This window comes from Neopsephotus bourkii, unplaced genomic scaffold, assembly GCF_033783945.1.
Source record: "Neopsephotus bourkii isolate Nb327-2 ecotype Australia unplaced genomic scaffold, CSIRO-AGI_Nbou_v1 NB_1663, whole genome shotgun sequence".
Classification (NCBI taxonomy): domain Eukaryota; kingdom Metazoa; phylum Chordata; class Aves; order Psittaciformes; family Psittacidae; genus Neopsephotus; species Neopsephotus bourkii.
Window position 1 is genome coordinate 3,585,395 of NW_026902137.1, and position 17,048 is coordinate 3,602,442.

General features: G+C 42.5%; 1 long non-coding RNA gene across 1 annotated transcript in view; it reads left to right on the forward strand.

Moving 5' to 3' along the window:
• The first annotated feature begins 207 nt into the window (after nucleotides 1-207).
• LOC133224235 (uncharacterized) overlaps nucleotides 208-17,048 on the forward strand; it is a 105,674-nt gene continuing 88,833 nt past the window's right edge. Inside the window, exons 1-2 of the long non-coding RNA XR_009728798.1 lie at nucleotides 208-302; nucleotides 8,844-9,056. This is a non-coding gene — a long non-coding RNA (uncharacterized LOC133224235). The remainder of the gene's footprint in view (nucleotides 303-8,843; nucleotides 9,057-17,048) is intronic.

Genomic DNA, 17,048 nt, shown 5'->3' on the forward strand with positions numbered 1-17,048 from the left:
ATTTCCTTAAATCTCCATAAGGTGAAAAGCATTTGGGATTCTAGCACTGAGGAGTATTTCAAATGTAACGATAACCCTGTCCCAGATGTGCAGAGGTCTGTAAGAGGGGAGATGCAGCACAGACATGCTTCCTTGGTTATTCATGTGTGTATCTGCTTGACCTGTGACAAATGAGTCCTTGTGCAAATGGAGGTATTTCCCTGCCTAGCAGGGATGCCTGAGAACTACTGACCAAGCTGCTGTAGGATTCGGTGATGGCCAGGACTTACCACAGCAGAAAGCCTTGACTACCGAGTGAAGGGGTAAGACCTTTAGCTGCTGGGAAAGATGTTAGCCAGTATACTCCACTCATGTTTTACTCAGTTCACCTGCTCCAGGAGGTAATAGGGATCATTTTTATCAATCCTTAATTGTTAAGACTAAACCAATGCAGGTTTTGATGCATGATGATACTTCCAAGGAAGTCAGTCGCAAAACTCCAGCTGAAGGCAGTGGGTGCAGGAAGAGCATCAGATACAAGCCAAGGTATTCACAGTCAGAACTAGAGCTCTGGCCTTCTAGATCTTGAATTTTGGAAGGAGACAACAGTCACAATGTGAGCAGATGCTCTGTCCTTCTCAGCCTCCCATTTCCTCCCTTTTGTTCATACTTGACAGAGATTCACAGAGATTTCTTTCAAAGGCAGGACTTTTTTTCCTTCATCCATTTTCTGATGCTGTGCTTTGCTTGTCTCTTTCACATTGTCTTAAAAAAAGAGAAAAGGAAAACTAGTTCTGTGAGACTACAGGGAGGAAAAAAATGTCTCTGGAGTCTCTTTAGGATCTTGGCTTGAAGCACAGCAAACACCGCCATTATGGTTAGCAACAAAGGACACAGCATCGCTTCCAGCAAAATCACCACTTACTTTAGCGTGAGTAGGATTAGGCCAGGAAAAAAACCACAACTGTATTTAATAGAGGAGAAACTGACTTTGGCTAAAACAATAAGCCACACTCCAGACCTGCAATGACAACTGTTTAGATCCAAGACTCAAGGAGGTACTGCCTTGCCCTGATAGATTCTGCTTATGACTCCAGCAAGTCTAACAATCACTCTCACTAGCAAGATCTTTTGTGCATCCTAATTCAGCCTGCAGCCCTTAGCTGCAGCAGTGGAGTGCAGGTCCTTCAGATAACCACAAACTGTAATTAGGTCGTATTCTGAGTAAATAATATGTGGGTGGGAAAAGGAAGAAAGGGGAGGGAGAGAGCAAATGAAAGAAAGGCAGAGTTTTGGCAGGATTACAGAACTGCAGAAAGCTTCTTGTAAGTCTCAAGCTAAAAATGGGAGAGGTTTGCATTAAAACAGAGCTTTAATAGGCTCTGTAAATTGGCATTTTTGGTGATTAGGTAGACAGGCTTTTTTCATTTTTAATGACTCTTAATGCTGAAACACTGTTGTAACTCTTCTGTTACAAGCCTCACTTTCAAAGGGCAGCATGGGAGGAGATCCCCTGGAGCTGCAGGCCTGGGTGCTCTGGGGAGTGTTAATGCAAGTGTTAGCATCTGTTTGCCTTTGTAGCTCTGTGCTTAGTCCACCCCAAACTGTATTTGCACACTACTGTACAGTTCTCTTCTTGTGGCCTGGCCTCAGAGTTTGGTCCAGAGAGAATGAATGTTGTGGGCTGTTAGGCAGGTCCTTGACCCTGGGGCATCCTGGGGAGTTTTGTACCGTGGTGGTCCATGAAGTGGCAGCCAGGAATGCGGCTGTGCTGCCAAGGTGCAGAGAGTTCTGCTCTCACTCTTTTCTCAAAAATCACTAGATACCAATGGGAAGAATGATTCCCTTCATCTGAATACAAGGCAGCAACATATTATGCATGATGCCTTCAGCAGCTGCAGCCCAAACAAGAATTACATTCTCTTCACAGCGCCCAGGCAGGGTGATCCCAGGATTTGAAAGACAATGTAATGTCTTTTTGAGGGGCTATGCCCTATCTTCTTATGGAGCTAATGCTGTCAGTATTAATTCCTGGCAAGATCTTGGGACTTCTTATTCCAGGATTCAGGTCCACTCAGTCCTGAACCATTTGTTATTTTCAACCTGCTGCTCCTCCACTTGGGTAAATAGACATCAGCCTCTTTTGAAGTCATTTTCACCCTCATGCATCTTCCTCTTCCCTGTGCTATCTAGATTAGAAAGCCTTTTACTATTTGGAGGCAGAGAGGCAAGACAGAATAATGCACTTGCAGGCTAACATCAGTCTGGAGAAGCAGCATGTGCCTTTGTCATCTGAAATGCTGGATCTGTTACGTGACCATCCATGCTGCCATGTTACATACCCTGCCTAATCCTCTTCCTTTTATTATGATGGTAACAATGATGAAGGAAACAGTAACAAGTGGTAATTTTGGTTCAGCCACGTCAACATTTTACTTGCCCCATGCAAGTGTTTTACAAGATTTTCATATCCTCTTCGAGCCATTAAAAAAGGCGTGGGACTAGTATTGCCAAACAGCATGAGTCCTTTCTCTTCATGACCTTCTCATCTCTCTCTCCTGTATGTGTGTGCATATATATCTATTATCTACAGATCTATATATATCTCCTGTATTTCATCAGTTTCCCCATGAGGATGTTATTGGAGACATCAGTGAAAGCCTTAATACAGTTGAGATAAACAACATCCACTGCTCTCCCCTCATTTACCAAGCCCATCACCTCATCACAGAAGGTTATTAGGTTTGTCAGGCATGACTGCCACTTCATAAATCTATGCTGGCTATCCCTAATCACCTGCTTGTCCTTCATCTGCTTGGAAACAGTTTCCAGGACTATTTGCCCCATCATTTTTCAGGGATCAAGATGAGGCCTGTAGTTCCCAGGATCTCTTGGACAGAGATTTTGATTTCTCCCAGTTCTGAATAATCTCTCAAATTGCCATCACCTTTCAAACATAATTGCAAGTGGCCTTGCAAGGACATCAGTCAGCTCCCTCACCTTTCATGGGTGCATGTTATTAGGTTCCCTGTTTGTTCAAATGTTCCCTAACCTAATCCTCCTCCACCCAGGATAAGTCTTCCTTGCTTGGGATTTTCCCCTTAGCCTGGGATTCCTCAAGACAAATCTTACCACTGAAGACAGAGGCACAGAAGGTCCCCTGCCCCAGCCAGCAGAAGGCTCAGATTTTCCCTAGTTGCCCTTTTGCAGCTGAAGTTATTTGCTGCTTAACTGTTGAATTTAACAACACCTGGGAAACGTTTCCTTTACATGGAAAACCAAGACTTTTCTTGCAAGATCAAAACCTGCCAAACTTTATTTTTGGCTGGAAAATTGACAATGCAAAATAAGTCTTTTTTTTTTTGGACCTTGATTCTTTTGTGATGAAGTAACAACAGTGTTTAAGGAAAACAGATGCTTTCCTGGAAAATCAATATTGTTCTACTTTTACAAAGGGTTAAAAAGCAGTTTGCACTGGGGATTTTTCTGTAGGCCTGTCTGGAACAGAACTGTTTCAGATCAGCGCTTGGTTAGAGAGAAAGTGGGCCACCTTCCTCTGCAGTGATCACTCTGAGCAGGCTGAGCCTGTCTGGAGGCCTGCTGCTGATGGCAAGTGCTCAAAGGACATTCTGATTTGTCTGAGGGCCTCAGATGAGATTGTGGAACAGATACACCCCCCCAAAAAAGTTACCTTAGGAGACTGATGCTGGTTATGGTCAACATGGGTATGTTTCTTGTCAGTAAAATGGCTTATGTTCTGCTTAAATTCCATATATGAGATTCTGGCTTCCACTGGAAATTTGCAGGTTACCAAAAGTATCGAATTCTACATTATCAGCTGCGGGCCCCAGATTCCAGTCTTAAAATATTAATGTCTAGTTTCCGCAAGCTGAATTTGCTGCACATGTCAGCTTCCTGTGCTCTGCTTTTCAAGTTCACTGCTTCCCTAAACTCTACTTCTCTTGAGACGTTTTCATTGGTGTAATGAATGGAAAAAGTTTACCAGCGTGCTCAGTCTGTAAATCCACACTACTCTCTCTGAAGGGATAGACAGCTTTCTTTACAGGAGACATTTATTTTCAGTGTGAATCTGGTCCAAGAGCATTACATAACACTGCAGACTGTAAAAGAGAACAATCCCAGAAAAGATGTTGCAAATATACATATATATACACATATACATGTTCAACATGTATATATCTGTATCTGTATATACAAAATGATGGGGAGGCATGCAAACCCAAGGGAGATCCAGAATCTTCACATCCAGCCCGTGGCTGGTTGACCTCTGCATTTGCCCTATTCCCGAAACCTTTTCCAAGAGTCAGAGGCAAATCACAAAGAAGGTAGCTTGATGCTGACATCTTGTGTACTGTTGACCTGTTTGATTTCAGTGGTACGTCTTTACACAGCAATATGTTAGCCACTAGCAGCCATCGGGTCATTATCATGTTATAGATAATACTTCTCCAAAACAGAACTGATGCCTGCAAGAGGCCACGTTGGCTAATTCGTGTGGCCTGGTATAATCATGTCATTTTGACATTAGGTCCTACCAGGAATAGCCTTAAGCAGCAGAAGCTGTGAGTCTGGAGACTCGGGTTTCCTGTTCCAGCCATGTACACAAGTGTTTAGTGGTTGCAATTGGCAAATATATCTTGGAAAAGTTTTTTAATAGACCAGTGATTTTCTTATATTTAAAGCATGTTTTGAGTTATGGTCTAATCAAAACATTTGAGAGGGTATAAGTTTACTTCTTTACTTTAGTCTACCATTGGAAGACCTACAGGGCTAACTGGCTTTCATGTAAGATGTGTCAATATTGGAAATTTTTATGTGACTTCTATGGATTTTTATGGAGACTGATGTCGCTGAGCATGCATGAGCCATGGAAGGGTTAACAGAACCAAAGCCTTTTTGCTGCTGCAGAATCTAGTGTGCTCTTTTGAGAGGGGGAGGGAACCAAGAATTAAATCTGATTTATTTTGCACAGGCAAACTCAGTACAATAGAATTTCCTTTGTTTTCATCTGTAAAACCAATAGACCAAAAAGGAATAGAGGTGAAGGGTTATGGGACTTGTATTTTTCTACCCTCTGTGACTGTCTTCAGTATTTCTTGTTATCTGCAGATATTGCTTTCAGCACAGTGACCTTTGAATAAACAGGATTGCGGTGCCCTGAAAGATGCAAAATAAAAAGCACAGACAAATTTGAAAAACCATTAGGTCTGTGACTTCTTTTCAGCTAAACTGGATACTCAGAGTAGACTTCAAATGCTAAAGTAATAAAACGTAAAGATCTAGAGAAGACCCCCACGAGAATCTCTATTTTAACTACTGATCTGCTTCTGCTTAATTCCATATGGGGCGGGTAGTTTAATTGGTGACCTTTTTGTGTGATTTTAAGAGTAAAAAATAAACCCACTGCATACTTGGCAAATATTATTGCCACACCAGAACAGGGGGGAAAAAACCTGAAAATCTTTTCAGAGTCTGTATAGTTGTTAGAAAGTTTATACCCAACTTTTTCTTCTGTAAACATAAATATAGCCAACATTTTACTGCTGAAACTAATAATTTAAAGAACTTCTCATGAAAGCTTGAAGAATTGCCTTTCCCATTTGTGGCACAGAGCCTGTAGTTCCTATTCAAATCAGTCAGTCAAAAGAAGGGAAAATATCTATGCATCTGCACATCCCATTATACCCTAACCTCTGAATGCAGAAATGGTATCTGAGTAGTGACAAACTGTAAAAGTCATCGAAGGAAGCCTGCTATGGCTTGTTATGAACTCTACCTGCCTACCTGCTGCAGTGATTCATTTGTTCCACATGAACAGATTTCGGAAGGACCACTTAGTACATGTCCGTACTACAGTAAACTGCATTATTCCCTGTTCCAAGTACTTTCACATGACTCACAAGCTTTCCAATTGCCAGACAAACTTCGTTATAGTCCATCTACTTCCCTTGGAATATGGCATTTGAGGCCGTTTTCAGGGTTGCTTTACATAATATGATATGCTGTGACTAGGTACAAAGCTATTTACTTATAACATGGACTAAGCAAACACAAATTTAAGGCAAGTTTTCCTGAACCCTGGGCCTCAAGCCAGTCTTTTTGTATTGTCTGCAAGTAAGGATGGCAATAGGGAGAACTTCTTCTGGGATGGTCATTTGCAATCTATCTGGTCACAGTGGTATCAAACCCACCTGGCAAACATGCAGCCAGCATCTACTTTGGAACTCAGCCTGCCAGCACAGCCCATGAGCTCAGCATGGATTGTGAGCAGGAAGGCTATGCAGTATGCAGAGAGGCTTGGGAGGGAGGGCAAACATTTTTCACTTCATATATCATTGCTCACAGCTCACTGCTGGGATTCCACCAAGTCAGCCAGTGCTAAAATGTTGTGGAAAATGAAATTTCCTGGGTTATTGTTTTTGGCAGTTCTAATCACACTGGACAGTTGGGCACTGGAACACAAAACCTCCTCACTTTAATAGGAAAAAGACGTATGCTTAGTAACCTGCTCTGGTAACTAAGAGAAAAAGAAAAAAACCCTCTGTCCTTCCAGAACTGAAGCAGATGCTGAGTATTTCCGACATCCAGAGCAGTCTTTGCATCTGTCTGTAAAGGAACATCAGCCTATGCAGTACTGCAGCAATAATCAGAAAATGCATTACCTGCAGATGTCAAAGCAAGATCCCTCATGTGCGTTTCTTTGCTGTAGCTACTCTTTCCCACAGCCTAATCCATTTGAGTCTAACAGCAGCCAAGGCAGAGAAATTATTAGGAGGCTGGGAAGGGAAAGAGAATCTGCCAGGAAAAAATATTTACTCTCTCCCCTTGAGTCTTCAGGAACTGCAGGCCTCTGTGTTTCAATAATCAGCCTTAAGCCAGGCAAATGCATGCTGCTCCCTTCTCCTCCCCACAGCAGTGTTCAGATGGAGGGTTTGGACAGTATGCTTCAGAGTCACAGCGCCAAGAAACGCAGCGCAGGATGCTGAAACACAGAGAAGGCAAAGCTGAGTTCAAATATGATGTAAAATAGTTTTAAGCCACCTCTGTTTCCCTGGTTGGTGGCTGTAGATCAGTTCAGGACCATTATCTGTGTGACTGATGGGTTACTTAGTCTGTAAAATGTTGTACTGCCCTGTTCAGCTTGGTGTCCCAACCCCTGTCAGCACATAGCCGCCACCAGCTTGCTCTGCAGTGTTGGTTCCAAAAGCAGAGGATGCTTCTGGTCCTCAGGCAGGGGTGTAGAAGGGGGGATGTGTGTGACCAGTGGCTGAGCGCTTTCCTTGATACAAAGGCAGGCGGTGAACAAAAAACTCACTCATCTTAAGTGATTACCTCTTATTACCACTCTTCAGTTACCGCTGTGGACTAAGGCTGACCTTGCACCAGACCTCTGCGGCAGCCCCGCAGCTCCGCGCCGCCAGCCCCTGCGGTGATGCCGGCTCGCTGCGGAGGGCCGCGCTGTCAGGAGGCGGCAGCGCTCCCCTGCCCGCCGCCCGCGGCCCGGCTGTGCTCCCGCTGCTGAGGCAGGGGGCGGGTGCCCTCAGCATCTGTACAAACCCCAAGTGGTTCCTCGTCAGAACGGAGCGCACTGAGCGTGCTCCAGTTCTATTTGCAACACTCGAGGGCCCTCAGCACTTTGCAAGATTGCAAATAAGAATCTCCATGTAACACTTCTGCAGGATGACTCATATTTGGACTCGTTTCAAATCAGTAATTCCTCTATAGACTAAACCACCCAACTCAAGCCAACACGCATTCACCCTATTACTCATTCTCTTTCTGGAGCACCCATGAGCAATACAGGCCTTGCAACAGAATTAAAACCCCCCAAGCTCTGATGGATCAAAGTGGTGAATGCAATGGTAGCAGTTGCTTCATGACAGACTGCTGTGATGCTACCCATGTACAGAGAAAGGGTCACTCAGAGGAAGTGCTGGGGTCATCTGGATCTGAGCTAAGACGAGCAGTGTCCTTTCAGGTCTCCTAGTGAAAAGAAATTAAAAAACCAATAAATAATAAGAAAAAAGCAAATCTAAATCCTTCTGTTGAAACTACTGATGTGGAGACTCCCTTTTGCTTTAAAACTCCAGCTCTGAGAGGGATTAGCAGGTTATTTAATATTTTTATTGCCTTCCCATCTCATCGCATAATACTGTCTCAAGGAACATCACACTTCGCGCCAGGAGCACTTAGGAGACACCATCTTGGGTAGCCTGCGCAAACAATCTGTATTATTTTCAAGGTTCAGTGCTGATTTCTTTGCACTCTTCCAGTCTCCTAATACAGAGCTTTGATGGGTTGGTCTCTGCTTCCACTAGTTTAATGCTTCTAAACATGAGCTAAAAATATAAGTGACCAGAAAGGGAAGTGACTTTCCCAGAGCAGTAGCCAGTACTCAGAGCTCAGTGTGCTAATAAACCCTAAAGGTCATAACCACTAAAACCAGCACTGGGGTCTATAAATTCTGTCATGCACATATGGCATTTCTTCACTTGTAGTGGTACATTGATATCCTAAAGAAGATCAGGGCACTCTGTGCTGCACACTTACGTGAGACAATCCCTGCCAAAGGGCACTCAGAGTCTAAAGAGGTAATTTCAGTTTTACTCGGAGAGAAGGGCAGCCCAGAGGGACCGCTTGCTTTCACAAGCTTTGATGGAAGTGTATTTAGGCAAAGCATGGCGAGCTGCCCCTCCCCAGCTGCCCTGGGATAACGTGGCAATCTGATGGCTGGAGTGGTGCAGGGCTGTGCCACTTGGACCCTGGCAGCCTGTGAGGCAGTGGGGGATGAAGGAGAGCATCACTTGAACACCTTGTTGCCAAGTGCTCTGTTTTCTTTCCAGTCTTCATTCCCATGAACCTCCCACAGTGGACTAGTGGAAAGGTCCTGCCTCACCCCAAGAGAGGTTGAGGGATTTTCCGAGTTATTTCGCTGTCTGGTCTTGATAGAAGGATGACAAACCAATGCTACTCAGTGTGGGGCAACTAAGCATCTCAGTGTCTCCCCCTGGGCCTACCATTTATGTATGGCTGTGTCCTTTCCTTTTGAGCTCAGGGTAAGTTTCTTCCATGCCTGGTACAGTGCTGGGGTCATCAGATACTGTTTTGTTGAGAAATGGAAAATGCCACTGTTGACTGTGCAATAAATGATGACAGGAGCTGGTAGTAGATGGCCAGGAGATTTGAGAAAAGTTCTACATTAAAAGCATCAGGCTTTATAAACTGTCAGTGAATGAGAGCACAGGAGCACTGCCTGTACACAATGCTGCCGAGATTAATATTCCAGAATTGTTTTCTAAACCTTTTCCTTTCTTTTTTTCTCTTTTCCAAATAATTGCAACAATAATGCTAAAGAAAACCTCTTCCACACAGACCATTTCTGTTGTTGTAGGAGTTTTTGAATGCCAAATACCTGCTGAGTTGATCTTTGGAAGAACAAGAAAAGTTTGTTCTTGTATATGTAGATTGTTTCAGGGTATTGTTTGATTCTGCTTTTGATAGGGGTCATGTTTCTGGGCTTAGCTGGATAGTTTGTTTGTTCCTATTCATTAAAAGGGACCCTGCAGCTATTTGGGGAGGGAGAGTGGTATTACATTATTATTGCTCCAAAAAGTATGGACAAAAATGTATTGTAAAAATTCCAGGGTTTCTGGTAGGAGTTCTCTCACTAATAAATACTCTCAGTCTGCTGAAGTGTAGTTAATGTGCTAGCATTGTGTTGGGCTAATTAGATAGCTCCTTAAGGTACACAGTTAAAATATACAGATAATTCTACTTCTAACCTTTTGGTACAACAGTCAGTACAATACTTACTCACACAATGGATAAGGAGAACAATAACTTCCAGAGTCAGACGTTACTTTGGTCACCTTGTTTCATAGCCCTTGCAATTCCATTGCAAATAACAGTGAAGGGTCCTGTCTCCCTGCTCCAAGATTAAAGTACATCGATGCTGATAAAAATTACTCATACCTTGGGGAAGCAGACAAAGGCCCTTGGGTGAGATCAGCTATGCAGTCTGCCTACAGAGGGACATGAACTGAACTAACTCTGCTTGCTCAGGAACAGCACTGGGCAGTCTCTTCCAGAATAAAGTGCCTGTGGAAGAAACAGGCATCTTGGTTGAATTATGCCAAGAGAGCCAGTGTATGCTGGAGTTGCTGATCTGTAGCAGATTCTTCTCACCCACCATGCTGTCAAAGCCACACCTACTGCACCGAGGCAAATATTTTACTTCCTCTGAGAAGTTCCATCTAGCCCATGGTTGCCCTTGCAGGAGTCCTGGAGCGTTGCCGTTATTGTCACTGCGCGCAACGCTTTTCTAGTGGCCAGCTTTAATACTCAAGTCCATAACTCAGAGGAGAGTTTGCAAGCTGTCTTTATTTGGCCTTGTCTTTCTTCACTCTGTGTAGCTCTTTAGTCATTCATGGCATTATCCTACACTGCCAAAGATGTTTCTCCTGCCACAGACTAACTTTTCCATGAAGAAACTCACAAGAGATTTCAGCTTTGCTGTAATGCAGAGTAATGACAGCCTAATAGTATCTAACCTCCTACAAAGTGCTCAGAAACAGGGAGGGTGGCTGAGATTATTCAGTACTGTGAACTGCATTCCGCTAAGCAGATAAAAACAACTGCCTAACAGCTCTGAACTGATCGGAATATTCATGCCTCTAATTAGAGAAATCTTTATAACCCACTCTTTTTACTCTGTTCCAGAGTTACTGTAAAGACAGTAATAAAGAGACCACAGAATCTGTTCTTTTTAGGTACCTATATTATTATTTTTGCAGCCCAAGATGGTTGGTGGTACCAAATGTACATACAGCAGATATAACGGAGTGTTTCATCACTGCACTCATCATGTGTAACTTGATGGGAATAACAATATCTTGCTAGCACAACACCAGAGAGAAGTGAATGAAGCAAACTCAGTATAACTGGGTCAAACAAATCCTTGCTACAGAGTAGTATTGTCTGTGTTTCAGGTAGATAAATCTTGGCTTTAATGTAATTTGGAATTTTTAATTAAAACCTTGTGCCTTCCAAAGATTCAGTAATTTGTTCCTTTCATAGTTGTGACCCACATGACTGATTCTCCCCTCTTCTGCGCCCTGTAACTGGAGGAGAGTGTGAATTCCTGCCTCCTGGTGTTGCGTCCTCCTGAACCAAAGATGGAATAGTACTTGTGGCAGCTTTTCAAATGAAACTGGAAAAAGGGCCTTGTCTTCAAAACTGTGAAGTCTCCTCTTTAATTCTTTAATTTTTAAGGTTTTCTTCAAATTCTGTAATCTCAAGGTTTTGATATTTTTTCTGATTCGAGTTTTACTTCTGTCTTCTCACTGGTTTTTGTCCCTAAACATAAAGGAAGAGTGAGTGTGGGGTATTTTGTTATTCCTTTCTCTTTTCTATACCACCCTGTACATTTCAAAACAGATCCAATATTTTTCTGATGGCAAAAGACCAAAGAAACCTCTGTCACTTCATAAACTCTGAAGTTAAACAGCAAAAAAGAGAAAAGTGAGAGTGAGAGAATTTAAAGCAGACCCAAAACTGTTCAAAAGGGAAAGCAAAAACATTTCTCTATTTTTACTGTTTATTGTCAGCAGAATCCTGTCTATCCTGTCTTCTCTTTCTTTTCCTCTTGCATCTACAGTAAAACCAGACTTCAACACAGATTAAAACCTTGACCCCTAGAAGTCTGACGCCTTTTAGTGCCTTCCAGTGCTTAGATAAGATTTTAATACTGGATGTACAGTTAGCATAATAAGAATTATCATTACCAACCATTATCATAACTCATGTTTCATTAGTGACCAGTGCTCAACATTCCTTTGGAATGTCATTGACAGCTCCACATTTGTAACTTCAAAGGACCATACTTGTAATCCCAAGGATCATATTTCCCTTTGACAGTGTACAAGCAAATTGCACCAAAGCCATCAGTCTGACCAGCGGTAAAAGCCACTCAGTTTTGCACTGAGTCTGGGTATTTTGACAAATATCTTCCACTTACACTATTGAAAAAACAGCTCTTCACTGTTCATGCACAGCTGCGAAAATCAGCGTCTACACATATACAATGAAGGCAATTGCCCACTGACATAACCTCTCTCTGGAAGTTACTGCAAGACCAGAAGCTCTACTGAAAGCACAGCTGAAGCTGCCCGTGCTGCAGAAAGCACTTGGTGAAATGCTATGGCTTGTGCAATGCAGTCAGACTCACTGTGTCCCTTCTGGCTTTAAATCCCAATGGGAGGAGGCAGCAGCAGCCTTCTGAGCAACCTTCGGGAGCTGGGCAGGATCTGAGCAGCTGGTTTATGTTCTCTGCCCAAACAGCATGCTGCCTCTTTAAGAATGAAGACTGTAAGAGTGTTATGTTCTATGCAGATGTGAAGAATAACAAACTAGCAGAAGACAGAAATAAATCAAATTCTGGTAGCAGAACAGACTTTAAACCATCAGGCTAGTTACAAACAAGCGAATTTATAGATCTATTTATATGTATTAAAAAATGTGAAAAACGCACCTGTCCTTGGCATAGTCCATTCCAGTTCAACGTGTATCTAAAATTATGTCTGCTCTCGAGAGGATTTCCTGCCCATTGCAGAACTGAAACCCTCCTTGCTATTCTGAGTGTCTGTTGAAAGGAATCACAGCTTCAGTAGATAGATATTTCAAAGGCGAGAAGAAAAGACAGATCATTCCTCAGATCAATCTGACCTTGCAACCCACATGTTCTTTCAAGTTCTTACTTTCCTGATTGCATCTTTTGTTACTGCTATATTTCTGTTCAGAGAGGGACAGACAGACTAGTCAGTAATACATAGAGCGCTGCAGTAGCAAGACTGTACCCATGAAGGGCAGGTGATTTTCTCTAGATTTTCTTTCCTGTCTATATTTTTACAAATGCCAGGGTTAAGAGTGAATAACACAGGGAATGCCTGGACAAATGCAAATCAACAGCTTTGCCATCTACAACCCACTGCTGCTTGTGCAGTTGGTAGGTGTGGGCTGCAAAAATCAATGTGCTGAAAATGAGCACAAAGGTTTGCATCAGGAAATGGAGAACTATTTCTCTGTTCTTTGTACATTCTTTGGTCCTCTCCTAGCTTTTTCTTAGGCATGGCTCTCCATGGCTTGGCTCTAGGTCTCTATAATTTTCTGTCTTTTTTGGGTTTGTTGTTTTGTTTGGGTTTTTTTCCTTCTGCCTTTGAATCTCACTCATATGAGTTCTCTTCTGGCCCTTCATGCTTCAGCATCATCTCTGACTCTTGTCAGACACAGCTCCATCGCAGTGAGAAACACCATGCTTCTAGTCCTGTGGAAATATCCCAGTATGACATGATGAAGGACCAGAAGTGTCCCCTATTGCACACTCTGTAAAGAAGACACATCTCTCCTTGTCATTTGCTGGTGACTAACACTACTGCCAAATGAGCTCCCTTCTTGGTAATTCTGGACCTTAGCTGAGACATTTAGCTCCCCCTGTGTTCTGCAGGCAAGATCCATGTTCTGGAAAATTCTGGAGTTCTTGTGGGGGCCAGGCAGCTAAAGTGAGACTTTGTGATACCTGTTGTGGCATCCAAATCTCTTGTTTTTATCTAGCCCTAGATGTCAATGGGACCGGGCTGTGCAGAGCAGCTGTGGGCTCACAAAGCACAACTGCAGAGTAGTTCTGAATATGTCACATGCTCTAATACTAAATTTTGGATTAATTTGCCTTACTGCTGGCAAAAGCCCCTTCATTTTGCCTGTAGCTAAAACATGTGAATCAGTACCTTTTGTCAATTCACAGACTTCCAAGATACCCAGATTCTCCCATTTACCTTGCTCTGCAATTCACATCACGCTGTTCTCTGCATGGGATGCAAAGATTTTGATCCATGCCACATGCTGCACATCTTCCCAATGAAGAAAAAACCCTCCCTTGCTGGCTGGTACCCTGCTGACTTCCCATTTCTGCTAATTAGGACCCTGAGTAGTTAGTACAAAATATAAATGTGGCAGGATTCCAAGCTGCAAAAAGAAGGGAAAGTAGGGGAAAAAAGGGTTGGACAGCTAAGGGAATATGGAAATGTATTTAAAATAGATGATTCTAACTGCAGTGAACAGATGATTATTTTTTTTATTTATTCCAACTGGATGGCTTTAATCAAAAATGATAGCTCATACATCTGCTCTTTGAAGATAAGCCTGCAGTTACACAAAACACTTAAAGGAAGAAGCTGTGGTGTGCTGATGAGACCTCAAAAATCCTAACCCATGACTAGGAAGATTATAGTCTGGTTACTTCAGCAAGTTGCTAATTCTGAAATATTAGACTGAGTTATTTGTCCTGTGTGAGGGATGAAAGGGATGCTGGAGATTGTGCTGAAGCAATTAAGACATTTTAGAAATCATTAGTGTACTTTTTTGGTCGAACAGGCATTTCCCCTCCAGCCTCTCCCTGACTTCTCTACAATTGTTTGACCTAGAAAGGCAGCTCTCCATCATCCTGCCATTTATTTTAGAATGCAAGGTAAAGATGGTAAGACAAAGCAAGCCTGCTTCTGGGAATGTGGGGCCCCCCTGGAAAAACAAGCTCAAACTTAACTTGGAATCAGGGCCTCCTCCACCTTCATAAATGTCATAAAGTGGAATGGATAACGGTCTGATACAACCTATGAAAAAAGGTTTCAGAGCAGAAAGGGGAAGACTGTTAAGTCAAAGAGAAAGTACATTCATGTTCCTTATGCTGCCTATGAGTAAGCGTAATACCTACTTACAATAGGCAGTAGTACTTGTAATTACAGTATTAATAATTGTATGCATTGTGTTGTCTCATCAAGGCAAAGCAACTTAAAACTCTTCAATATTGAGAAGCTTTTAGGAGTCTGTAGAAGTGTCATGGCCTACAGAACCTTACCTTTCTTTTGTCCAGGGCACACAGGGTACTGAATTGTTATGGGGGAGGTCAAGGCCAAGTTTTCTGTGGCTCATTTGTATCACCCAGTAATACAAATGTGCCGAGACTGTTTGCAGTTGAGGATCTTTGAAATCCAGCCCTTCTTTACTTAGTCCATTTCTGGATGCTCTCATGAGAACAGTCTTTCCTACAGGGAAGTTTAACTGAGAAGAATATGAGGGTTGGATCTGTTGGTAAAATCTTTCCAAGCTCTCTCCTAAACTTGCCAGGGGGATACCTATTTAGGCTTCAGGGACACCCAGCATAAACTGTCTTTCCATTTGCTGTTATTGTTTTCTCCATGCCCAGATGCTCTTACATTCTCCCAGCTTTTGGCTTTTGTGTTGGTGGCTGTTTCTATTTAATTCTTCTTGGTCGTGTACATCTCAAACCTCTTTAAAGACATTGACATGCTGTACTTAGAGAAGATGACCTTTCATAAACAGCAATCTGCTTTAAAGTTGAGGTAATTACTCAAGTCCAAATGAAAGAAAACACAGCAGCATTAGAAAGTTGCTGCATATCCAGCTCAACCATGAACTGGTTGCAGTAACAGCAAGCAATATGAGGTGAGCCCACACAGCACCTCAGAGAATGGTCTGCCTTCATGCAGTGTAGCCTTCTGCTACTCCACATGTTTTCCTGCAGTGATAAACCAGACATTTCACCCCATTGAGTTACAGAACACTATTAGAAGCTGCTCCTCTGTTGAACAGTAACATTGCAGTTGCTGCAGTTCAAATTGTTGCATTATTATTCTGAGCCCAAGCACACAGTTTGATTTAAGACTGGAGCAGTCGCTAGAGGGTGGCCGACCTGAAAGTCTGTGTAAGTGCTCGGTGTTGCTGGATCTTGGTGACCCTTTGTTCATTGTCTTCAGCAGAGAAGGCTGTTCGTGTCTGCAAAGCCATACCACTACTTCCATGAAAGAAAATGTCTGTTTGCCACACGATTTCTTCCAGCTATTTAGTAGCTTTCATTCTCTAGATTTGGACATTTGCTTTTCTCTTTTTTAACAGCTTTTTTAAAAGCTTTTTTAAGAACTGGATCCAATTCAATCACGTAGGAACTTGCCTGAACTTTTGCCCAAATACTGTTCTGTCTGCCAGAGAGCAGATGCTGAGTAAATTCACAGCCCAAAGCCCTGCAACATCAGTGGGAAAAGCTCCCCTGAGCCCACTGTGTCTGGAGAAAGCTCTGGCGGAGAAGATATAAACATACTAATGGCTCAATCTCAGGGCCACCCGCTCCAGAGAAAGGTCTCTCTTCCTCCCAGACTCCAACAGCCCTAATTGATCAAATGCCAAAAGACAGAACATTCGTGATACTGTCTTGAGATCAGACACCTCAGGTTTCAGGGACTGATACTTTTTGAGGTTTCCTTTGGAGCTATTTCAGTCCCACTGTCCTGAGCAGTGAAATAGCGGGTATTAGTTGTCCTGGATGTTGTCTGTAAAGCTAAGATTCTGAAATTCCCCTTTATTTTGGAAACTTAATTGTTTATTGCTCAAATTATTTCTCTTACATTCTGGTTCTAGAAAGAATTAATTAGGGACCCACCAGGAAATATTACAAATAAAGGATTCACATGAAAATTTTACATCATCCAGACTCTATTGACCCATGAAAGTATTTCCTCATTTGATTGTGGTTGTATTACCAGCTCTTGTAAGTAATTCTTAGGACAAAATGGAATTTTGCATATCTACATCATTCTGCTGAAAATGTCGGGATCTTTTACTACCATTTATGAAAATCTTCCTTCTTATTAATAAAATTAGAGGGGATTTTCTCCTCATTGTGGTTAGGCCTATTGCTGCTCTTCCTGCAAACAGCCGTTGGGGTTGTGGGATTATATAAAGCAATTCAGTAAGTTATATAACGTTTTCTTTCACTTATCAGTCATAAAGCTACTAATTAGTCGTGTGACTCGACTCTTCCAATTCCTAATAGTATCATCACTACACATGTACTGAAATACGTGTTGCAGCTGAAAGGGAGCAACCAGCATGGTGTTTGTTTAATTCAGCCTACCTGTCCTCTGTTGGGTATTGAAGCACATTGTAATTTGGGTGCTAGTATTTGACCGTATGAGAACAAC